The sequence below is a fragment of the Aquarana catesbeiana genome, linkage group LG04 (assembly GCF_042186555.1).
Source record: "Aquarana catesbeiana isolate 2022-GZ linkage group LG04, ASM4218655v1, whole genome shotgun sequence".
In the NCBI taxonomy this organism is placed as follows: domain Eukaryota; kingdom Metazoa; phylum Chordata; class Amphibia; order Anura; family Ranidae; genus Aquarana; species Aquarana catesbeiana.
Window position 1 is genome coordinate 195,439,738 of NC_133327.1, and position 25,399 is coordinate 195,465,136.

The 25,399-nt window shown below is 45.1% G+C and overlaps 1 long non-coding RNA gene across 1 annotated transcript in view; it reads right to left on the minus strand.

Moving 5' to 3' along the window:
- Window positions 1-12,982: 12,982 nt before the first annotated feature.
- LOC141141455 (uncharacterized) overlaps window positions 12,983-25,399 on the minus strand; it is a 47,031-nt gene continuing 34,614 nt past the window's right edge. Inside the window, exon 5 of the long non-coding RNA XR_012244089.1 lies at window positions 12,983-13,072. This is a non-coding gene — a long non-coding RNA (uncharacterized lncRNA). The remainder of the gene's footprint in view (window positions 13,073-25,399) is intronic.

Below are 25,399 nucleotides of genomic sequence, written 5' to 3' on the forward strand. Positions count from 1 at the left end.
AAATTCAGGTATCCAGTTTAGGGGGGTACCTGTCAGTGGGTTTTGATTGGATAGATTTAATGAGAAAATTATCGATTTTCCCCAATTTATCCTAATGCCCGGGAAAATGCCGAACTCGTCAATTATTTGAAGTGCTGGTGAGAGGGAGGATATGTCTTTAAGAAAAAGTAAGGTATCATCAGCATAAAGGGATATTTTGTCTATCACTACTCCCACCTGAATGCCCTGTACCAAGGGGGAGGCTCTAATACGAGCAGCCATGGGTTCCATAGCCAGGGCAAACAGTCCAGGAGAAAGCGGACAGCCCTGCCTGGTACCCCTAGATAAAGGAAAGGATGAGGACAGTGAGTTGTTTGTTCGTATGCGTGCTGAGGGATTATGGTATAGCATCTGCACCCAGCCAATAAAGCGAGGGCCAAATCCAAATTTGCGCAGGACAGCCCAGAGGTAGCGCCACTCCACCGAGTCAAAAGCCTTCTCGGCGTCAAGAGAGGCCACTACCTCCGAACCGTCCCCGTCTGCCCTAGAGAGATGTGTAAGAAGACGTCTGATATTTATATCGGTCCCCCTGCCTGGCATAAATCCAGACTGGTCTGGATGGACCAGTGCCGTGATCAGTGTTCAACCGTCTAGCCAGCACTTTTGCCAGTAACTTGGCGTCAACGTTGAGGAGTGATATTGGCCGATATGAGGCGCACTGCTCAGGGGGCTTGCCAGGCTTAAGAATGACCACAATGACCGCTTCAGCCATAGTCAGGGGTAGTGAGCCCCTCTCCGTGGCTTTCTGGAGCATTAACCGAAACGATGGGAGAATTTCTTCAGCGTATGTTTTGTGGAATTCCGTCAGGACCTGGGGTCTTACCGTTTTGCAAGGAGGCTACTGCTCGCTGGATTTCTTCTAATTTGATCGGGCCATCTAATGCCTCCCTAAACGTGGATGTCAGGCAAAGGGACCACCACCCCATCGAGGTACCCATTCAGTTCTTCATCCAAACATCACATCCGAGAACCGTAGAGGTCTCAATATAATGAAGCAAATTTATTGTTAATGTCCGCGGGATCAGTCAAAATCGTCCCATCTGAATCAGAGATAGTTGAGATGGTCACCGGGGAGGAGCTTTCCCTCGCCAGCCATGCCAGCATACTGCCTGTTTTTTCTCCATGTTCGAAAATTCGTTGTGACTGGTGTAAAAATTAGATTTTTGTGGCCGCCGTGTGTAGTAAAAGAACGTCTCTCAACGCTGCCTGAAAATCTGAATATATCTCAGGGGATCCCGTTGTGGAATATGCCGCCTCCAATGCTGCTACCCTCCCCTCGGCTGTCTGTGTTTCTCTCCTCAGATCCTTCCAGATCTTTCGGATATGTGCTTGAAAGCTGCCCCTAGTGAAGGCCTTAAATGCGTCCCAGGATAATAATGTATCGCCTCAGATCTATAGGGTTCAGATACTCTAGTGTCGGTAATCCAGAATCTGGACAACCTCCAAAGATTCTCCCCCGGGGCATTAGATACACAAAGTTTTAAAGCAAGCGGAGCGTGGTCGGATATGCCACGGAGGGAGTATATTGATGTCCCGAACCATGTGCAGGACAGACCCCCCCCCCACATCTATCCGTGACAGGGTCTTGTGGGAAGCTGAGTGACAAGTGTAGGCGCATCGAGAAGGATGACGCCACCTCCACACGTCAGTCAAGTTAGACGCCTCAGCCCATGAGGACAGCTCTGATGGTGAGCCTGTCCCCGGTGTGAGCCTGTCCATTGCAGGGTCTGGGACCAGGTTAAAATCGCCCAGTATTGCCACATTATCCGTACCAAAGGCAGCTATTTTAGAGATAATTTGGTTAAGTACCCGTATAGAGGCCGGGGGGGGGGGGGGGTAGGTATAGTCCCACCACCACCAACTCTAATCTGTCCACAATGGCATGTAAGATTACAAATCGACCGTCAGGGTCAAGCTCCAGCGCCAGCAATCTAAACGGTGTGGACTTGTGCACTAAAATGCTAACCCCCCTGGAGTAGTTAGTATACATGGAGTGGTATTGGTGTCCCACCCAGGGTCGTCTTAGACTCAGTAGTTTACTTCCCATCAGATGGGTCCTCTTGTAGTATGCATATTTGGGGGTGGTATGTTTTGAGGAATTGGAACACCAGTGATCTTTTAACAGAGGAATTCAAACCCCTGGTGTTCCATGAAATTAGGGTACAATCAGCCATCTACACTCGAGAACATATTTTCTATCCATAATATCACCATAGAAAAACAGGTGCAAGGCCCGGAGCCTTAATAAGGTCAGGACATGGCACCTGGCGCATCCTGTGACAGACATAAGTACATCGCTTGTAAAAAAAACAGCAAATCAGCAAAGTATAACAAAACCTTCCCAACCAAGCCCCCCACCCCAAACCTCGGGGAGGCTCAGGATCCCAACTCAGAACCAAGGCGAACATGCCTGTAATGGGGTATCATGAGCGGAACAGCAACCACAGTGCAGCAGTCAGATGATGAAGAACATCCAGTCCTCTGCTGGAGATCGGATCATAATAAGTGGGTGCAGTCTCCCGGCAGCCGCCAGGGGTTTAAACTTAAACTTCAACATTGCAGGAACAGTTATATTTTCTTGGCCATGACCGACATTATCGGGGAGAATGAGAATGAGGGAGGGCGAGGGGGGAGGATGGATGCGCATAGAAACAATCGTCTCCCATTCCTCCTGTTAAACATCTCAGAAAACCAAGAGACATTTATGAGGCCAGTGGACCCCCGGGCTTCCGTCTACCATAAGGCACATTAGTGTAAATCACAGAGGGGACCGACTGGGTCAAAAGTGATGATCAGGCCATTAAACAAAAGAGGCACGTCTCTAGATCACCGGTCGGCCATGGCACATGTAACTAGAAATAAACAAATTTTTCTTGTGTGGTGAAACTTATCTGCGAGGTAGCGTGTCGATCCACGTGGAGGCATCCTCAGGAGGATTGAAGAACCGCACCGATTCACCATCTTCCACTCGCAATCTTGCCGGAAACAGCATGCTGTACTTTTTGCGGCCTTTTTCCTGAGCTTTTTGCTGGGAAGTCCTCCAATACATACCCCAGAAGTGCCTCCGGGATGATGGGGGCACAGGATGGTCTTTTGCCCGGCATTTATACCCCAAAAAACTGCGTTTTTTCCGGTCCGTGCCGGCCTGGTTCTCTGTGCGGGCAGGAAAATCAGGCGAGGCCGCGGCTTCGGCCTAGTCCGCGCTTCTCGGCGGCGCGGCCTATTCCCGAGATTTTTGGTGGGGGGGATTCCGCTAGTACATACCCCAGGAGTGTCCCAGAGGTGAGAGGGGTCACTGGAGGGTCTTTTGTCCTGTGTCTGCACCCCAAAATAGCAGGATTATATGCTGATCCGTGGGAGCTCAGGCCTCACACACCTGCTCCCTCTGCCATCCCAGACACGCCCCCTACCTTAGTATATTCACTCTGTGGAAAGTGGTCTCTGGTCACCAGAGTCTCCCCCCGCCCCCCTCCACCCCCACATCAGAGTTCCTGGCCTTTCCCTTTACATCAGAGTCTGCAGGATTCCACCTTGCAGTGCAAGGGAACTCGTATGTAAAGGAAAATGCTGCAGAGGAATTCTGATGTAAGGGGTGCCCTTATATCAGAGTCCACTGCATTCCCATTTACATCAGAGTTCCTACTTGCATCAGAGTCTGCAGCATTGCCCTTTACTTCAGTGCTCCCCTTTATATCAGGGTTCACAAAGTTCCCCCTTGCACTGTAAGATTAAAAGGGCTGGAGGCCTAGAGACATGTCCAGGGAACACAGAAGATACATGGGTTAGATTAGAAGGGATAGAGACATGTCCAGGGTATACAGAGGACACATGAGTTAGATTAGAAGGGACGGAGGCTTCCTCTGTGTACCCTGTACATGTCTCTGGGCCTCCATCCCTCCTAATCTAAACCATGTATCTTCTGTGTTCCCTGGATAGGTCTCTGGGCCTCCATACCCTTTAATCTTACAGAGTAAGGGGGAACTCTGCGAACCCTGATGTAAAGGGGAACACTGATGTAAATGCAGTGAACTCTGATATAAGGTGGTCTCTGGTGACCAGAGCACCCCTTACATCAGAGTACTTCCTTAGATCATGCTCTGCAGCCTTTTCCTTTACATCTGAGTTCCCTTGCATTTTAAGGGGGAATCCTGCAGACTCTGAATACCGGGAATTGGGGGGGGGGGGTCTCTGGTGACCAGAGACCACCTTCCGCAGAGTGAATACACTAAGGTAGGGGGGGTTACTGATATAAGGGGAAACTTTTATGTCAGTGCCCCTTTACAATTTTGTATTCACTACCCCCTTACATCAGTGACCCCCCCCCCCCCCCTCAGACTACCCTGGCGGCGCTGTCACTGACCTCCTCTCAGGTGCACCGTGCATGGCTCAGTTAGACGGCTTCAAGTTGGTGGCTCTGGTTTTATTCTAAAGTCTCTTCTCCACAGTCCATACACGTCTGACTCCTCCCATAATCCCCATCCCGACGGCGCTTTTCATCTTGATTCTTCTCCAGACTTCCCCTCAGAGAATGCAGACATGATAAAAGACAAGAGATAGTGAGAGATTGCAGACAGGAGGTGGTTTGAGACTGCGGACACGGTACAGGAGGCAGTCAGAACATGTGTACAGGATACAGAAGGTGGTCAGAGTATGCAGACATGTAGGGGGAGCACACAGAGGGGTCAGTCGTGTAGTGGGAGCACATCCATGTAGGGGGAGCACATAGTAGGGTAAAGTCCTGATAAGCGCTGTCACAGGAGGGCTCTCACACAGGACACATGTCAGGCAGGGCGGTGAGGTTGGCACACACAGGGGGATTAGGTTCCTGTTCTTAGTGGAGGTGGGGTCCCTGTCCCCAGGGGAGATGGAGTGGGGTATGGGATGGTGTGGGGGATATGCCACTTGGTGACTTGATCACTCACCATGACCAGGTCTGTAGGGCCCTCATTCATGGTCACCTGGGCTCCCTCCAGCAGCAGCACGGATTGGTGATCAGCATATCCCCAGGAAGCAGAGCTACGGCTTGACATGCTCTATCTAAAGCACACTTATCAAAAGAACAAAGAGTAAACAGAGATAAACTGTATGGCATTTTAATAGATTGCAAGCTCTTGGGAACAGGGATCTCTGATGGGCTTTCTTAAACTGCAGTGTAGGTCACTTACACATACATAGCTATTCACGGCCCCACCTCCTCTTGAAGCACAGACCTTGGCCTTCCCACTGGCACCGCTGTGTCAATCCAAGCTCCCTTGACAAATACACTGCTTATGCATGGGGCTCGCCCCCTTTCTCTAGAGCAGCCTAGGGGCATGTTAGGTGCGGGGCTGGATGCGATGCTGCCGCTGTTATTAAGCCAGCGGAGTTCTCCCTTACATCAGTGTTCCCTGCGGAGTTCTCCCCTACCTCAGTGTTCCAAGTCGGGTTCTCCCTTACCTCGGTGTTACAAGCCGAGTTCTCCCTTACCTCGGTGTTACAAGCCGAGTTCTCCCTTACCTCGGTGTTGCAAGCCGAGTTCTCCCTTACCTCGGTGTTCGAAGCCGAGTTCTCCCTTACCTCGGTGTTCGAAGCCGAGTTCTCCCTTACCTCGGTGTTCGAAGCCGAGTTCTCCCTTACCTCGGTGTTCGAAGCCGAGTTCTCCCTTACCTCGGTGTTCGAAGCCGAGTTCTCCCTTACCTCGGTGTTCTCTGCCGAGTTCTCCCTTACCTCGGTGTTCTCTGCCGAGTTCTCCCTTACCTCGGTGTTCTCTGCCGAGTTCTCCCTTACCTCGGTGTTCCAAGCCGAGTTCTCCTTTACATCCAGTGTTCCCTGCGCAGTTCTCCTTTACATCCAGTGTTCCCTGCGCAGTTCTCCCTTACATCCAGTGTTCTCTGCAGATTTCTCCCTTACATCCAGTGTTCTCTGCAGATTTCTCCCTTACATCCAGTGTTGAGATGCACAGACGAGGCAGAATCTTACATTTAGATTCTCTCCCTCTGCGCGCTCCCCGTGGCTTGTCTCCCATTGGAAAACGAATCAGACGAACTGCGCATGCCCAGTCGAAACGTCTCGCTAGCTGATCGGGAAATCAGCTGGAGTGACGTGACATACTGCACATGTGCAGTGCGTAGGTGCATTTTTCGACGGGAGGCATTATTCAACAGAACACTGGCAATATAGAATTCAAATCAAAGAAAAAAATGGCGTAGGTTCCCCCCACCAGTCCATACCAAGCCCTTCGAGTCTGGTATGGATATTAAGGGGAACTCCACACCAATTTTTTTTTTTTTTTTTTTTTAAATGGTGTGGGGATCCCTCCCAAAAATCCATACCAGACCCTTATTCGAGCACGCAACCTGGCAGGCCGCAGGAAAAGAGGGGGGAACGAGATCGCCCCCCCTCCTGAACCGTACCAGGCCACATGCCCTCAACATAGGGAGGGTCAAACAAGACAAAGGAATTGGTCGCACACTGGAACTCCAAATTATCTTGATATCATCTTTTTTGTCAAAAAAGAGTCAGACAGATACAGGCAATGGTAGACGTTTCACAAGCGATAGCTTGCTTGTTCACAACCCCACAACATAGGGAGGGTGCTTTGGGGTCCCCCCCAAAACACCTTGTCCCCATATTAATGGGGGCAAGGGCCTCATCCCCACAACCCTTGCCCGGTGGTTGTGGGGGTCTGCGGGCGGTTGGCTTATCGGAATCTGGAAGCCCTCTTTAATAAGGTGACCCCCACATCTCGACCCCCCTATGTGAATGGGTATCGGGTACATTGTACCCCTACACATTCACCAAAAAAGCAGTAAAATGTGACAAAAGACAATAGCTGGTTTTTGACAATTCCTTTATTAAAAAGGTCTTCTTCTTTCCTCGCTTCTTCCTGCGGTCTTCTCCATCCTCCTCTTTTTTCCCCCCGCTTCTTGCTCTGGTCTTCTCCATCTGGGGCTTCCAGATTTTGATAAGACCCCCACAACCACCGGGGAAGGGTTGTGGGGATAAGGCCCTTGTCACCATCAACATGGTGACAAGGTGTTTTGGGGGGACCCCAAAGCACCCTCCCCAAGTTGAGGGCATGTGGCCTGGTACAGTTCAGGACAGCTCTCTCGTCCCCCCCCCCCTTTTTTTGCGGCCTGCCAGGTTGCGTGCTCGGATAAGGGTCTGGTATGGATTTTGGGGGGTACCCCTACGCCAATTTGTTTTAAAAAAATTTGACGTGGAGTTCCCCTTAATATCCATACCAGACTCGAAGGGACTGGTGGGGGGAACCTACGCCGTTTTGTTTCTTTGATTTTAATTCTATATTGCCGGGAACCGGCAATTCATTACAGCCGCAAGCAATTTTAAATGAAATTTTTTCCTTTAGAAATGTCATTTTGCTGCGGTACAGTAATAAAACACGGGAAAGCTGCGCTACTTTACAGGCATACTATAGACACCCCCCAGGCACAATATTTAAAGGAATTTTTCATTTTTTATTGTTTCACTTTAAGCATTATTAAAATCATTGCTCCTGAAAAAACGGATGCTTTAAAAACATTTTTTTCCAATTGATACATGTCCCCTGGGGCAGGACCCAGGTCCCTATACACTTTTTATGGCAAAGAAATTGCATATAAGCCTTCAGTGAGAACTTTGGATTTTGCAGGTTCGAGCCCCATTGACTTCCACTATTCCCGCATATGTTATCTGACAGCCATTTTTGCCCACAATAGCACTGCTTTCCATTTGCATTAGCGCTCAGTTTCTGAGAGTTGAAGTCTAAGGCCCCTTTCACACTGTCGGACCGTTCAGGTCCGCCTGTCAGTTTTGACGGCGGACCTGAACGGGCGCTCCATGCTAGTCTATGGAGCGACGGATGTCAGCGGTGACATGTCCACTGACACCTCTCTGGAAATAGGAACATCTCTGCTAATACAGGCAAATTGGTGGCTCTAATGTGTATCTTATGTAGTAAGCAGTATAAATAACAAAATCAAAACAAAAACAAATATTTTTGTGGGTTTTAACATAGAATTTTATTGAAAAATTAAAACTGCATTGCATATCATTTTAATAGTTAAAAAAAAATGTTTAAGTCACAGGATAGCAAAAGTTCATTGATCACACCACAACCATATCTCTCACTTACCACACATACTGTGCCCTGACAAAACCAAATATGGCAGTGTAACTATTGCTACGATCCCTGACGTTCCTCCTGAGACAACATGGACTTCTGTCTGTTATCAGCCTGTAAGTGTGCCTTTGTCTACTCTGCCTTTTCCAACACATTGGTTTAAATGCCAAAAAGGATTGTTTTTATCCTGACTAGTCATTAGTGGAAATTCTGGTATTTTTTTTTATGGTTGTGATAAAGTTTGAAACATGAAATCATAAATTATAATAACTATAATTAAGTATAAAAATAATAATAAATTTCCCCACAATTCACTATCGCTCGATTCTGCAAGTGTTCCAATTTACTATCACTGTTTTCTAGCTGGTCTAAAACCACTTTTGATGTAAAGGGACACTTTTTGGTTGTCACGGACAATCTCAAGTTTCCAGGCAGAAAGAACAGCATATATAGGATAAAAGTGCAGGTAAGGCACTGGACAAAGCACTAGGGACAAAAGGGAGGTGATTTGATACAGTAATGTAATCTGTAAGATTACAGTGTACTGTATGTTATTTTTTTGTAGTTTTTGAATTTGCCGCCGGGCTCATGCGCTGCTCGCAGGGAACGGAGCCCGGCACAGAGCATCGGGCAGGGGACATAGCCTGCAGACACAGCAGGGGGACATCGCAGGATCCTGGTGACAAGGTAAGTAACCTGGACCAGGATTCTGCAATGCAATCCCGAGTGTGGCTCAAGGATGCCGCTAATGGTAATGAAATTTAACCACAAGCCACACTCGGGATTACCGCCAGGGAGGTAAATGTTTATTTCTTTGTCATAAAGCGACCCCCCACTCATTCTGCACACCGGGTTTAGCATCCCGCCCCTCTCCTTTTTTTTCTTTTTGTCAAGATATATTTTGCAGCCTGCAACCCCGAATTTGACCACAAGGGTTTTAGACAAGTTCTAATGGCTGTTCATGTATCCATGTGTGGTATTATGTATGACACCCTTTGATTGCTTCTGTATCTTGACCATCCAACTGCCCCCCCCTTTCTTACAAGCATATTTGTCATTATGCACGGGGGGATCGTTGGATGGCTCCCTATCTTTGGAACTCTGGCACCTTAGAAATTTTATTCATGTTATATAGTACCAATGTTTTTTTTTTTTTTTTTTTTACCATAGTGATTGTAATTTTGTTTTCATACCTTTTTATGTTAATGTATATATTTTTTCTTGTATTGTTTTGTTCAAATTTAAATAAAAAACGATTATAAAAAAAAAAAAAAAAGGCAATGGGGGTTGGTTTACTGAAACTTGAGAGTGCGAAATCTGGTACAGCTCTGCACAGAAACCTTCATCAGCTTCCAGGTTTTTTGTCAAAGCTTTATTGAACAAGCTGACCTTAGAAACTGATTGGCTACCATGCACAGCTACTGTACACCAGATTTTGCAGTCTTCAGTTTTAGCAAATCATCCCCAATGTCTACTCATACTGCCATGTCCCTGTATGCTGACAGCAACAGTATCTCCATGGGGGAATTCCATTACTTAGCCGTTTATTTTTCTCCACCATAACTGGCTCTTGGATTCCAGGTGCAAAGTCAATTTCTCCATGTTCCACTTGGTTTATTTAAACTGGAGAGAGACGATAGAATCCATTTGTTGTTTTAATTCGCTCTATAGTCATGAAAATATGCAGAAACCTTTATAATGGCCACAGCAGGTATGCAGATCCAGGAACTCTAGTGCAGAGATATCAACAAACCCCAAGAAATTTAGGAAATTGCCTGGTGGCTTACTTCTCCAGCATTTCCATTTGCGAGTGGGCTGAACCATTTTTGTATTTTGTGGCAGTCTGTCAGTTAATTAATTCATATATTATTGGTTTAAGAACCACATCTACATCCATACCATCTATGCATTTCACAGTGGTGTGTAAACGGTTACAATGCCTTATTGCAGATTTGATCATTTCTCACCTCGTGTAATTTCTCTTGCCTCTCTTCCCAATGAGGAATCCCCCGAAGACTTGGGGGATATACCAGAAGCAAACATTTGTGTGCTCAGGCTGGAAAATATATAGAAATTTTATAGTTTTACACAAAGTAACATGAAAGTATGGTGTATTAGGGCTCATGCACATGGGCATATTCGCCCATGTAGCGTAAATAGACTGGAATATTTTGGTTTCTGGGAGCTAATGGTGCTGCGTACATTACCTATAAGCATGAATGTGTGAAGGTGGCCATATACAAGTATAAGGCCCTACTCTTGCATGTGGTACATGCAAGCAGATGTAATGTCCCAATTGCAGGTAGTGTGTGTTTGGGACATTGCCTGTGTGTGTAAGTCATTTTATGCAAGTAGTGATGCATAACTACATGCAGCCACCTTCACCCATTCATGCCTATGGTTGGCTCTACACAGCACAAGGAGCCCTCAAGCACTAAAATAAACCCATTTCTCTACACTATATGGGCAAATGGGTCCATGTACATGAGCCCCAAACAAATTTCTTTGGAGCCAAAACTATAAGCTTTTTTTAGTAGCCTTTGATTATAAATGTTAGTGTACATTCCAAAGTGTTAAAAATGTGTAGTGCTGACTTGATATCTTCAACATGCTGGTATTTTCTGTTGACTAATCCTAAGAGTTTTCTAGGATTAGGCAATTGGCCCTAATAGGACACTCATTGGATTGTTAGTTCTTTGGGAAATTGTAAGATATTGGGGAAACACTGTTTTAGCAGTATTGTTACATATTACACATTCAGATGTTTCTTGTATGTGATGTGATTGTTCCTATTTACTGGAATGTTGAGATACTGACCTCTCTCCTTTGAAGACCATCTCAAAGTCTTCTCAATTGCTGACCTTTTGGTACAAATATTCTGAGAGCTCCAAACATTTGTTGATCTGTTGTTCAAACCCTTCAGTGCCCTGTTTGAAAAAGAAAGACATATCAAATCAATATCCTGTTTTTATTTGTCCTTAACTAAACATGCAGGAGCTGGTGGTTATGTAGCACTACTATTGTCATTATTATTATGATCATTCTAGACATGTTTCACATAGAGGATTATTGCCGTTAAATTTAATTTCAAACCTCGTTCACACGTGCGTACCACAGTGTACACTTATGCAAGGACCGTGTTTGCCTGCATAGGGATGTAAGCTGTGTTTAGGGCCATGCAGGTGTCAGGTTTGGAACAGGGGCTGTGTCTGTGCATCAGCTGTGTCCCAATTGACATGAATGAGACTGCCTGCATGGGAATGCCAGTGCTCTGTGACCAAGCCCCAGTGATAGGGTTTAGCATACTATGGGGTCGATTTACTGAAGGAAAATAAACTACGAACTTTGCAAGTGGAGATGCACTCTGCAAAGAGCAGTTGTAGCAGAGTTTAGTAAATGAGGGAAGCTCTGCTGACTTTGATCATGCAATCATGTGCAAGCAAAAATGCTGTTTTTTTTTTTTATTTGTCTTGCATGTGATTGGGTATTCTTTGCACAGTGAAGCTTTGCCTCATTTACTAATCTCTGGAGCAACTACACTTGCAAAGTGCACAGTCTATTTTCCTTTTGTATATCATCCCCTATGTGTATGGACTTTTGTTTGCTGTATAAAGATTATGTGGCAAAAATAGGCAGAGGTTTGTGTTTAGGACTTTATGAAGCGTTGTGCACTTCTTGGTGTCCTGTGTCCCAGCTAAACCCCTGAAAATCACTTTATATACCTTTTGCTTTCCACATGAGCCAGAATTTAAATATATCTACATGGCGACCACATTGTGTTGCTTTATCTCCTGTGTCATACGATATGTCGTACTGCTTGTCTTGTTGGAAGATATATCCTGCGCACATCTGGATTGCATCCTTGAAGAATACCCTAGTGAATTAAAAAAATAGGAAGGACAGTCGTTAGCATTATAAATATGACTCACATTGCAATCACGTTACTAATTATTTTAGGTAAAGTCAGTTTGCTAAAGAATGAAAATTAAAGTGTAGCCAACTTTAATAACCACTAAAAGTGCTATAAATGTGTATTTTGTTATCAAAGTAAACAGAGATAACTGTATTGTATCCTTTTTATATTGTAACGCACTGCATACACTGTTGGGGCTATATAAATCCTGTATGATAATAATAATACTATGTTTTATATAAGGTTGTTTTATGTATTTTAAGACTTCGGTAACGCCACAGAGGTGCGGTCGATTGTGTGCATTCTTTTTTGCACATTGCTGTGTGTCGCATTTGGGGCAGACCATTTTTCTCAAAGGGCTGCTCTGTGTGTGATAAATGCACAAAAAGATCCCTGCACCACTTTAAAAATTTCACTGCGCCAAAGTGCATGGTACTGCGGTACCATATGTATTGACATAAGTGAACAGGCACACATAAGTGAGATGTGTATGGTACCATTCAGAACTCATGGCACTGTCATACATCTGTAAAATGGCAGCACATTTTGAGCACTGCGGGAAAGTGTGCGATTCTGCTTGTGTTCCGCAATGCAACAAGTGTGAACAAAGCCTAAATCTTATAAACCAAAGTTTGTTGGCTTTTTTTGTTTTATTCAATTAATGAACCTAACAAAACCATTAAATGTCAAACGTCTTAAATTGTCAACCCCAAATATTAGAGCCCTGTTCATTTTAAGTTTAAGAGTACTGTAATTGCTGATCAGTACCAATCAGAGCCTCAGATGTCACCTTAAGTCTGACAGTTGCTGGTCTGTCAACTGTGTTACCCAACACACTCTGGGGATTTCATAAAGAGAATCTACAACATTCTGTAGAATTTCACACACACGTTCTGTAATATCAAATGTTTCAAAGCAGCCCGACATAAAATTACCTGGCAAAGAGACTGCTGGGTTTAGACAAACAAAGGCGAGGGAATTATTCATTTGTGGGGTTAATACGGGAACTGTGGGTAAACCTGAGGAGAAGAAAAACACACACAATGTTAGAGCTATACAATACATATTAGTATAGTGGATGGAGACTATTCTGAAATGCACAAGATCCTGTCACAAAAAAAAATAAAAAAAACATATATGGATTAGAAGCGATTACAAAATGTTTTATTTTTATTTTTTTACTGTTCTGAAAACTTCAGATGGACTCAGTTAAAGGAGTAGGTCATGACTAGCCCACAATTTCACATATCAATTGTTGAAGTATCTTTAAACATCGCTAACTATCTTCTGTAGTTAAAGCGGTATTCCAGCTGGTTTTTTTTTGTTTTTTTTTTTTTAAAGTCAGCAACTACAAACACTGTAGCTGCTGACTCTTAATAAGGGCACTTACCTGTCTAGCGAGCCCGCGATGTCAGCCCCTGAGGCCGATCCGTCCATCGGATCAGGTGCCAGCGCCACCATTGAAACTAAGGGAAACCAGCAGTGGAGACTTGCGGCTTCACTGCCCATTTCCTACTGCGCATGCGCGAGTCGCGCAGTGCTTTGTAAATGGCCCCCCACACAGGTGCCAGAAGACAACGGGGGAGCTCGCCAAAGAGGAGGAAGTGATGGAACAGCTCTGTGGACTAGGAAGAGGCAGATTAGGAAGACTGCCTAGCTACAGGGGTTTCTGGTAAGTAGAACATTTTTTTTTTTTCCTAATGTTTTTTAAATTTACCATATATACTCGAGTATAAGCTGCGTTTTTCAGCACTTTTTTTGTGCTGAAAATGCCCTCCTCGGCTTATACTCGAGTCAGGTTATCTGCCGCCGTGTCAGTATTGATGCGGGGGAAGGAAAGCCATATTACGCCGTACAATGTCCCCTCCTATTCACAGCAGGGCTGGGCGTATATGAAGTCTGCGCCATCCAGCCTCCTCCTTGTCCGTCCATTCCAACATGACAATGATCCAAAATACAAGGCCAAGTCATCCTATCATTGGCTACAGCAGAATAATGTGAAGGTTCTGGAGTGGCCATCTCAGTCTCCTGACCTCAAAATCATTGAGCCACTCTGGGGAGATCTCAAATGTGCAGTTCCTGCAAGACAGCCCAAGAATTTACAGGAACTGGAGGCTTTTTGCCAAGAGGAATTGGCAGCTTTACCATCTGAGAAGATAAAGAGCCTCATCCACAAATGACTTCAAGCTGTCATTGATGATAAAGGTATGATAAAGGTATTGATGATACACGGTATTAGGAACTGGGGTATGTAAACTTTTGATCAGGTCATTTGGGTAGTTTCTGTTGTGTTTATAATTTAAAAAGAGTAAACACAGTTGATTGATAATAAATGGCTTCAGCCAAACACTAACCATGAATGTGAAAGAAAAATGTTTGTGTTATCATTCATATTCCCTGAAAAATGACCAAGAAATCATAAATTCTGCCAGGGTATGTAAACTTATGAGCACAACTGTACATTGCTTCTTCTCTTTTCTCATTTTTCCCCTTGCACAATAAAATTGGATAAGAAAGCTGTCAGACAACGCTGTTCAAATATGAGACACCATATGAACATTGTTCGTTTGATGTCTTTATACACGTTATACATTTGATCTATTCGTACTTTGTACATATGAAATTGTTAATTAAAATTATTGAACAAGAAAACCTTTCCAACTAGAGCCGGCCATAGGCGTCCAAGATTCAAACCATGTATGGGCAGGCAGGCTGATTGTACGCAAGTCGATCAACTTAGGAACAAACAGAATGCCGGATTTTCATTCGATTGTTACAGCAGGTATAGACGCTAGTAATAATCACTGTGTTCTCCCATCAGGGATGGCTTCCCGCACCCCCCTCGCAGGGAGAACACAATAGCTCCACAGGGGGGGATTCCCCCATCAACACTGACTGTTGAGCGAATTTCTGGGGTTGGTATCTGCGGCCTGGAGGTAGGGCTGGTTTCAACCTCGCCCACGTGTCCGTTTCTGCGCATTTTCCAACATCTTCAACCAGCATCGGAGTGAGGGTTATATCCATCTCTCCTGACATTGCACTAAATGTTATGTTCTTATATCAGTTATAAGTTGGAGGACAAAGTAAATAATAAATTCTTATTGTTTATGGATTGTGTATTATGTATATATTTTTGTTTTTTAGTTGTGCCAAACCACACATATCCCCTGAACCCTTTGAAGAAACGCATCAATAAAGGCGATCTGTATGCATGTTTCTTCAGGTCAGTGGGGCAACACCTTGGCACCTGTTGCCCTTTGTTGTAGTGTTTCCCTGGATCCTCTGGGCTACTGACATACCCTAAGGGGGATTTGTTATCTGAGGTGTTGCATCCATTCTTTGCACGCACATTTAGGAGATATCACCAATTTTGGGCTTCTTGACCATACAAGTCTACGCTTCTTGGCGTCTGTTCCCTGATCTCTGGGGTTGGTGTCTGCAGCCTGGAAGTAGGGCTGGTTTCGACCTTGTCCATGTGTCTGTTTATGTGAATTTTTCAGCATCTCAGTGGAGTGAGGAATATAAGCATCTCTCCTGACATCGCTAAATGTTCTGTTCCTTTATCAATTTTGTTCACAACCACACATATCCCCTGCACTCTTTGAAGAATCCAATAGAGGTGAAAAGCAACGGGCCGGGACGAGTTATTTCCTGCTGTAACCTATTTTGGATTTTCCTATATATATATATATATATATATATATATATATATATATATATATATATATATATATATATATATATATATATATATATATATATATGATATTACATGCGGGAAGGAAACTACTTCCAGGGGTGATTGTTATTGTTTTGTTAGTATGTGAAGGAACAATTACTGGCTTTTTAGGGGTTAGACCCCCAGTATGTTGTGTTTTTACCATTTGTGTAATAAATACTTTTTTACCTTTACCCATCTATTGACTTTCATTCAGAGGGGTGGGGGGGGGGTTCCAGTACCTCTAAAGTCCCATCCTGAATGGCATGTTTTGAATTTTTCTTTCCTGCAACCCGTAGTTGCAGGGGAAAAAAAATAAAATCTATGGCCTGCTTAACCAACTTTAAATTCACATCTAGTGATACTTAAGAGCTCCAGTCTTTTTTTTTTTTTTTTTTTTTTCTTTTTTAACCACTTACAGACCACCCAACGCATATATACTGTGGCAGAGCTGCTCTACTGCGCCATACAATGCACCTGTACGTTTTTTTTGTGCACTAGATACTGTGGGCACCTGCTGCACGGTGGGGGAGAAAAAAACGTGGGTCCAGCGGACCCAATGGCCATCCGCGATCGCTCCACAGAGAGGCAGAACAGGGACCTGCCTATGTAAACAAGGCGGATCCCGTTCTGACAGGGAAGTACACTGAGATCTTCTGTTACTAGTAATCAGGAACAGCTATCTCTGTGTTCTCCCTGTCAGTCCATCCTCCACACAGTTAGAAAAACACTAGCAGGGAACACAGTTAACCCTTTGATCGCCCCTGATGGTAACCCCTTCCCTGCCAGTGTTAGTTATACAGTAATAAGTATATTTTCTAGCACTGATCACTGTATTGGTGTCACTGGCCCCCAAAAAGTGTCACTTGGGGTCAGATTTGTCCGCTGCAGTCCTACCACTAAAAACGGTTGATCCCCGCCATTACTAGTAAAAACCAATAAAAAAATTTGTTAAAAAATCCCTAAATCTATCCCAAAGTTTGTAGACACTATAACTTTTGCGCAAACCAATCAATATACGCTTATTGGGATTTTTTTTTACCGAAAATATGTAGAAGAATATAAATATTGGCCTAAAGAAATTTGTTTTACATTTTTTTGAGATATGTATAACAGCAGAAAGTAAAAAAAAAAAAAAAATATATATATATAAATTTTTTTTTTAAATTGTCTGTCTTTTTTGGTTTATAGCGCAAAAAATAAAAACCACAGAGGTGATCAAATACCACCAAAAGAAAGCGCTATTTGTGGGGGAAAGAAAAAAAAGGACATCAATTTTATTTGGGTACAGCGTCACATTACCGGGCAATTGTCAATTAGCCACTTCAATACCAGGCACTTATACACCTTCCTGCCCAAACCAATTTTCAGCTTTCGGCGCTGTCGCAAATTGAATGACAACTGCGCGGTCATGCTACACTGTACCCAAACAAATTTTTTTTATCATTTTATTCCCACAAATAGAGCTTTCTTTTGGTGGTATTTGATCACCTCTGTGATTTTTATTTTTTGCGCAACAAATAAAATAAGACCGAAAATATAAGGAAGGTTTTCTTTGTTTCTGTTAAAATTTTTTGTAAAAAAGTATGTTTTTTTTTTTCTTCAATGACGGGCACTGATAAGGCGGCACTATGTGCCGCTGTCAAGGGGTTATCTCTTTGCCTCTCCACCCCCCGCTTCTTATCAGAAGATACGGGTGGTTGCTGCGGGAGGACGGAAGACGGACGGGGAATACAGGAGTAGATACCTCCACTCCCCTCCTCTTACCTCCCGGTTGGTCCGGAGAACATGCAGCATCCGGCAGGATCCGAAGACAGGTAAGGAGGAGGAGACGCTCGGCCATCAGCGGTTGGAGTTCGGCCACTCGGAGGAGGTTGGGGGTGGCTTAGTAAGAGCGAACAACGGGCCGTGGATTTCTAAGAAGAGCCGAGTGGAGCCAAGCAGAGCAGAGGGAGGCTCAGCTGATCGGAGAGAGCCCGCCGGCGAGATTCTGTGGGACAGGGACGAGTCCCCTCTCCTCCTCCAGATAAGTAAAAGGAATACTGTGGAACTATATGTGAATATCTCATAACATGCCTGTATGAAGTTAATGAAGGGAGTAGGAAGAGAGGATTTTCAGAGGAAAGTGGGAAGAACATATTTGATACCCCGGCACAGAAATAGCGCTCACAGAATATCTGAAGTAGAAGCAATACTTGAGGCACTTTATTATTATTTTGAAATTAGGAATCCTTGGAATTGTTCTGGGCTTCCCCTACTCTCCTTTGCAATATTTCTATAACAAATACATAATATGCCTTAAACACTGAGAGGAAACGGACAAGACAGGAGATTTGTTCCACCTTTCTTCCAACACCAGAAAATATCAGAGATTCAACTTCCAGACAAGAAAAAACACTGCAAGGAGTAGAAAACTATCAATATGAATAGTAGACATGGGTCTCCACTATCTAAATCTGGCTATACACTATAGAACCTGATTGTAGACTTACCAAAACTGTAATATGAAAAACAAACCTAAATAATCTATTTGATTTGTAGCAAATCAGGCAGGAACTTGCACTACATAGTTGATGGTAGATGTAAAAAGGGATCGTACAGATTGTATATAGTGTATAGACAACTTAGGACAGTCATTACTGTGCTCCCCGGTATTACATTATAACAACTTGATACACAACTGAAATACAAATATTTGTACATTTAAGCCCACTAAAAGGATTTGTAATTCTCTTCTCAGTCTTGCTTTCCACACTGCATAGGCAGGCGAGCAAAACCTTCATTTTCCACTAAGCTTTGCAGTGTACAGTGTCACCTCTCTGCTTACTGGACAATAAGTCAGTAGTGTTCCCCCTAGATGGTAAGCTCTAATGAGCAGGGCCCTCTGATTCCTACTGTACTGCATTGTGTTGTAATTGTACTGTCTGCCCTCATGTTGTAAAGCGTTGCATAAACTATCGGCACTATACAAATCCTGTATAAAAAATAGGATTTTTTAAAAACAGCTTACCTGTAAAATCCTTTTCTTTCGAAGGACATCATGGGACACAGAGCCACAGTAATTACTGATGGGTTATATAGGGTATCACTGGTGATTGGACGCTGGCACACCCTATCAGAAAGTTCAACCCCCTATATAATCCCTCCCCTTGCAGGGATACCTCAGTTTTGTAGCCAAGCAATACAGTGTATTAGAAGAGGGGCGGGACCTCTGTGTCCTGTGATGTCCTTCGAAAGAAAAGGATTTTACAGGTAAGCATCTAGAATCTGGTGAATGTATGAACTGAAGACCAGGTTGCGGCCTTGCAGATCTGAGCCATCGAGGCCTGGTGATGCACTGCCCAAGAAGCACCAATAGCCCTTGTGGAATGTGCCTTGATCTGAAACGGAGGAATCTTCTGTTTCAAACCGTAAGCCTGAATAATCAATTGTCAAATCCATTTAGAAATGGTAGCTTTTGACGCTGCCTGTCCTCTATTGGGACCCTCTGGCAGCACGAACAAAACATCCGTTTTGCGAATCTGAGCAGTTGCCTCGAGATAGGCCTTGACTGCTTTTACTACATCCAATGAATGTAGTGATCTCTCTTCCAGAGAACAGGGATCTGGAAAAAAGGAAGGCAGAACAATGTCTTGGTTTAAATGAAAATCAGAAACCACCTTCGGTAAAAAACTAGGATGAGGGCGCAGTACTACTCTATCCTTGTGTATAATCAAATAAGGCTCCTTACAGGAAAGGACTGCTAATTCTGAAACTCTTCTAGCAGAAGAGATGGCCACCAGAAAAATTAACTTCCTTGTCAACAAGACCAAAGGAATCTGACTTATTGGTTCAAAAGGCTGTTTCTGTAACACAGCCAGGACCAAGTTCAAGTCCCAGGGGTTTAGGGGCGCCTTAACCGGAGGATTAGGATCCATCACCTCCTGCATAAAGTTTTGGATCAAAGAATGCGAAGCAAGTGGCCGTTGAAATAATACCGATAAAGCCGAGACCTGGCCCCTGATGGTACTCAAGGCCAGCTTCATCTCTAATCCTAATTGTAGAAAATCAAGAATTCTACCTATGACCTATTTCCTGGGATGCCAACCTCTGGATTCACACCAGGATACATAAGCTTTCCAGACTCTATGATAAATCATCCTGGAAGCTGGCTTCCTTGCATTAATCAAGGTAGATATGACAGGACCTGAAAGCCCACGACTCTTCAGAACGTGGGTCTCAATAGCCAAACCGTCAAATTTAGCATTTGTAAGGCAGGATGGAACACTGGACCTTGAGATAACAGGTCTGGGCATACTGGTAGGGTCCACGGGGAACCCACCGTCATCCTTACTATTTCTGCATACCAAGTCCTTCTGGGCCAAGCGGGGGCCACCAAAAGTACTGACTTCCTTTCCTGCCTGATCCTGCGAAGGAGTCGTGGCAGTAGCAGAATAGGCGGGAATGCGTAAATCAGTGAGAACTGATGCCACGGAATCACCAACGCATCCATCCGGCATGCAAGAGGATCCCTCGTCCTTGCCACAAATCTATCTAACTTTTTGTTGAATCGGGATGCAAAGAGATCTACATCTGGGACCCCCCATTTTTGGCATATGGCCCAAAAGACGTCGGGGTGTAGAGACCATTCCCCTGGGAGTAACTGCTGGCGACTTAGATAGTCCACCTGCCAGTTCCCTATCCCTGGAATGAAGACTGCCGATATGCATGGCACATGCATCTCTGCCCAGACTAAGATCTGGTTCACCTCCTTTTGAGCAGCTCGGCTCCGGGTGCCTCCCTGATGATTGACATAAGCCACTGCTGTGGCATTGTTGGACTGGATCCTGACCGGGCAGCCCTGTAACCTGAGAGTCCAGGCTTTTAGGGCTAGATATACCGCCTGGATCTCCAGAATGTTGATGGGTAAGGTCCTCTCTGTCTTGGACCATATCCCCTGAACCGCAGACTGTTCCAGAACTGCTCCCCAACCTGACAGACTGGCATCTGTTGTTACTACCGTCCAGGTAACCGGTAGAAAGGATCTCCCCTTCTGCAGGTTTTCGGGAATGAGCCACCAATTGAGGCTCTGACGCACCACATGAGACAGGTGCATCGGAAAGTCTAATGCCTGAACCTTCTTGTTCCAGGTCGACAGAATACTGTGTTGCAGCATTCTTGAATGAAACTGAGCACAGGGAACTGCTTCGAATGAAGACACCATCTTCCCTAGCAGCCTCATACAAAGGTGGACAGAAGGACCCTTCTTGGTCCTGACTGCCAGAATCAGCTCCCTTAAAGCCGTGATCTTTGCCTGAGGTAGAAATACTTTCTCCTGGCTTGTATCTATGATCAGACCTAAATACTCCAGTCTTCTTACTGGTTTTAGGAAAGATTTTTCTAGGTTGAGGATCCAACCTAGGTGTTCCAGATACTTGACCATGGATCTCAAGTTCCCATTCAAGGAGGCTACCGACCGGTCTATCAATAGCAGGTCGTCTAGGTATGCTATGACAGCTATACCCTGAGCCCTTAGTCTGGCCAGAGGAGGGGCCAAGACCTTTGTGAACACCCGAGGTACAGTGGCTATCCCAAAAGGCAGAGCCACAAACTGGAAATGGCGCCCTCCTACCTCGAAGCACAGAAACTTCTGATAAGCAGGAAAAAATGAGCACATGCAGATATGCATCTCTGATGTCTATCGATGCCAGAAATTCTCCTCCCTGCAGGGTAGAGACTACTGTCCAGATTGATTCAATGCAGAAGGACTGAATCCTTAGGAATCGGTTCAGATCCCTTAAATCCAGAATGGGTCTGACATCCCCATTTGGTTTTTGGACCGTAAAAAGGTTGGAATAGAAGCCCAATCCCTGGTCCTTTGTGGGAACCATCATATGACCTCCTGCGACAAAAGTCGCACTAACGCTAGAAGGAGCGGCTGCTTCTTCTCTGGGGACACTTGATGTGAGGAACCGAGGAGAGGGAAATTCCTGAAACTCCAGCTTGTACCCTAAGGTTACCGTGGAGATTACCCATCTGTCCTGGAAGTCCTCCTGCCAGAGCTCTAAGAACTGTCGCAGTCTTCCCCCCACTTGATCGAGAGGGGGGGCGCCCCTTCATGAAGTGTCTTAGTGTTTTGCCTAGTAGGCTTCTTCCCCCAGGATTTCTTTTGTTCCTGGGGTTGACTCTTGCTTCTGAACCCAGACGGAGGAGGCCGTCGAGACTGCCTGGAGGCTGAAGCCCTTGGTGCTGGGGAAAGAGTCCATTTGAAGGAGGGACGCTTACTCTTCTTCTTGACAGGTAAGAGAGTACTTTTCCCACCAGAGATTTTCTTGATATAGTCATCCAAGTCATCTCCAAACAACCTTGCACCACGAAACGGAAACCCAGCCAGCAGCTTCTTACATGGTGCTTCGACTGACCAATTTTTCAACCATAGGATTCTACGTATATGCACCAACCCCAGTGAAAGACGAGAGGTTTTGCACGATAGAATCTCTGATGGCGTCAACCACATAACATAAGGCCGCAGGAAGGTTAGCAAACCCCTGGGCCTGTTTTTCACTTAATACTTTGATGACCTGTTTAACATGGTCTCTTAAGTATTGACAGACTCCAATCGCTGCTACTGCAGGTTGAGCCAATGAACCTGCTAAGGAGAAAACATCCTTTAATAGGGATTCCATCTTTTAATCCACGGGCTCCCTGAGCTCTACCGGACAAGTCAGATTATTATTTACGGAGGAAACGGCGGCATCAATGGCTGGTATTCCCCACATTTTAACAAACTTTTCTTCCAACGGATAAAGTGTTGAAAACGTTCTCGCCGGAAAAAAAACATTTGTCTGGGTGATCCCACTCAGAATAAATGAGCTTTTCAAGTCAATTATGAACAGGAAAAGCCTGTGCTGCTTGGGAAGGTTTCAGTGACCCCAAAGCAGAAGAGGGTTCTTTAACTGATTCAGGTACGGGCAACTTAAATGTGGAGCGGACCAATCCAGTAAGGATCTGCACTAAGACTTTCTCCTCTTGGGAAGTCGCAGAGGGTCCCTCTCCACCTGATTCCTCCAAAGAGGAATCATCCATCCCATCCCGATCCTCTGAAAGGGATTCCTTTCCTTTATCCCAGAGTTCCTCTTCCTGAGGGTCTTGGGGAACAGAGGAAGGCCTGGTGCGTTTTCTTCCACTGAGTGAAGCTGTAATCACGGCCAATAATCTTTCCTCTAAACCATTAATGGTTGAGGAAAAAACCTCCTGTGTAATGTATACAGGGCTGAAGTGCCGGAGGCAGGTGTAGCCCCTGACCCCAATGGCTCTCCCTGGCTAGCTGTCCCTGGCCCCTCGGGGGGGGGGGGGGGAATGCTGCAGACAGGGGGCCCTCAGAACCTGAACGAGATCCCCTAGTGTCTCTGGTTCTGGGGGTGTTTGAACCTCTTCTACCCATAGTGCAAAGCAACAAGGTGGAGGTATCACAAAATGAACACTGACTGCTGAGCGATGTAGTCCAGCTAAAAGCCTTGCTACCCACTGCTCAGTCTGGTGTTACCTTAGTAAATGCTGCCTAGGAGAATGCCTGTGTCCCACCTTACATGCGACCGTCAGCTCTGTGTCCATCCAAAGGCTGTGTGCACCTGTACAGAGTGCTTTAATAGCCTGCAGCTGGCCTGAGTGGGAGTCTAAGCACCTGTGCTGACGTCCCGCCCCCCCCCCCCCCGAATTTCAAAAAAATTAGCGCTTCCCGCGCTGGCCGACCCTCCAGAAATAGCATGGAGGAAGGCTGGGGGAGGGGGAGGAGGGAGAGAGGCTGGTAGTGAAAGCCTGAAAGCGGCAATAGCGGCGGAGGCGGCGGTGCCCGAGCAGTATAACCGCTTTCTACACCCCTGTGGCCTCCCCCTAGCCTGGGGGGAACATCAAACATGAGAAATCCCCCCCATCCATCCTACCTTGAGGCCCGGAGACGCTGTGAAGCATGAACACTGAGACAGACATCAGCATGACAAGGTTTGTGCTCTTGGCAGCCCCCGGTGGTCACAATAGGCATAACATGCATTTACCTTAAAGGAGAAAACCTACTAGAATTAAAAAATTCTGTGGAATCTCCTCTTACCTTATCCAGCCGCAGGGTTCAGTTTACACAGACCCAATCTTCACCTCTCACGGTGGGCTCTGTTTGAAAAAAACGTCAGAGACTGGGGCCCCCTACGAATAGGGGGATCCTGCAGTTCTGGACCTGTAAAGCACCCGGCTAGAAATTAGGCTAGAAAACCATTTTCTAGTATGCAGGGTCCAGCTCTCTAAAAGAGAAGCGTTACAGGTAAAACTTTGTTTCTTCGGACACGAGGCCCGGGTACCATCCAATTCGGCCACGAAAGGACACTTTGAATGGATCCGATCTGCCTGGCTTGCCCCGATATAGGATATTCCTCTTTGGAGCTCAGCACAGGACATCTTTACACATCCATCACCTAAGACACTGGCATAAAAACTGAGGTATCCCTGCAAGGGGAGGGATTATATAGGGGGTTGAACTTTCTGATGGGTGTGGCAGTGTCCAATCACCAGTGATACCCTATATAACCCATCAGTAATTACTGTGGCTCTGTGTCCCGTGTTGTTCGAGAAAGAAATAATAATAATAATAATAATGCCGATTCACAGTCCTGTGAGCAGAAAAGTGACAAAGGAAGCAACAGAACTCCAATAATAGTTGTTTCATCTGTCTGGCGATGCAGAGTGCCAGAGCTGTGTGAAGATGAATGATTTTGGCTGAAGTTCTAATTTAACCGATTGCCGACCAGCCGCCGCAGTTGTACTGCGGCAACATGGCTCAGCTGCGCAAAACGCCATCATGTTACGTCGCTTCTAGATTTGGCCACTAGGTTTGTTAGCCCACGGAGCCTATGCGAGTGCCCGGTGGTCGCGATCACCGCCGGGCTCCCGCGATCGCTCAGGGCACACGGAGAACCGGGATCTGCGAGAGTATGAACAGCGATCTGTCATCTCCCCTACACAGTCCACCCCCCCCATTTAGTTAGAACACACAATAAGGAACACATTAACCCCTTGATCGCCCCCTAGTGGTTAACCCCTTCACTGCCAGTGAAATTTTTTATAGTAATCAATGCATTTTTATAGCACTGAAATGTATTGATTTACATTGTAAAAATGGCAATGGTCCCAAAAATGTGTCAAAATTGTCCGATGTGTCCACCATAATGTCGCAGTCCCGATAAAAATTGCAGATCGCCGCCATTACTAGTAAAAAAAAATAGATTAATAAAAAAATGCCATAAAACTATCCCCTATTTTGTAAACGCTATAACTTTTGCGCAAACCAATCAATATACGGTTATTGAGATTTTTTTTACCAAAAATATGTAGAAGAATACATATCGGCCAAAACTGAGGAAAAAAATATAGTTTTATATATTTTTAGGGGATATTTATTATAGCAAAAAGTAAAAAAACAGCCAGATAATTGACTCTTTTAGGTAGCAGAAAGCCAAAAGGTATCAGCCTTACATTGTATATCCAGGCATTACTCACATTACCCCCATACCTCCCCCTCCTTATTTCCAGATCATTTCCTAACAATTTTTTTTTTAATGATTTCATCTTATCCATCTAGTGAGAAAAACAAAAACAAACC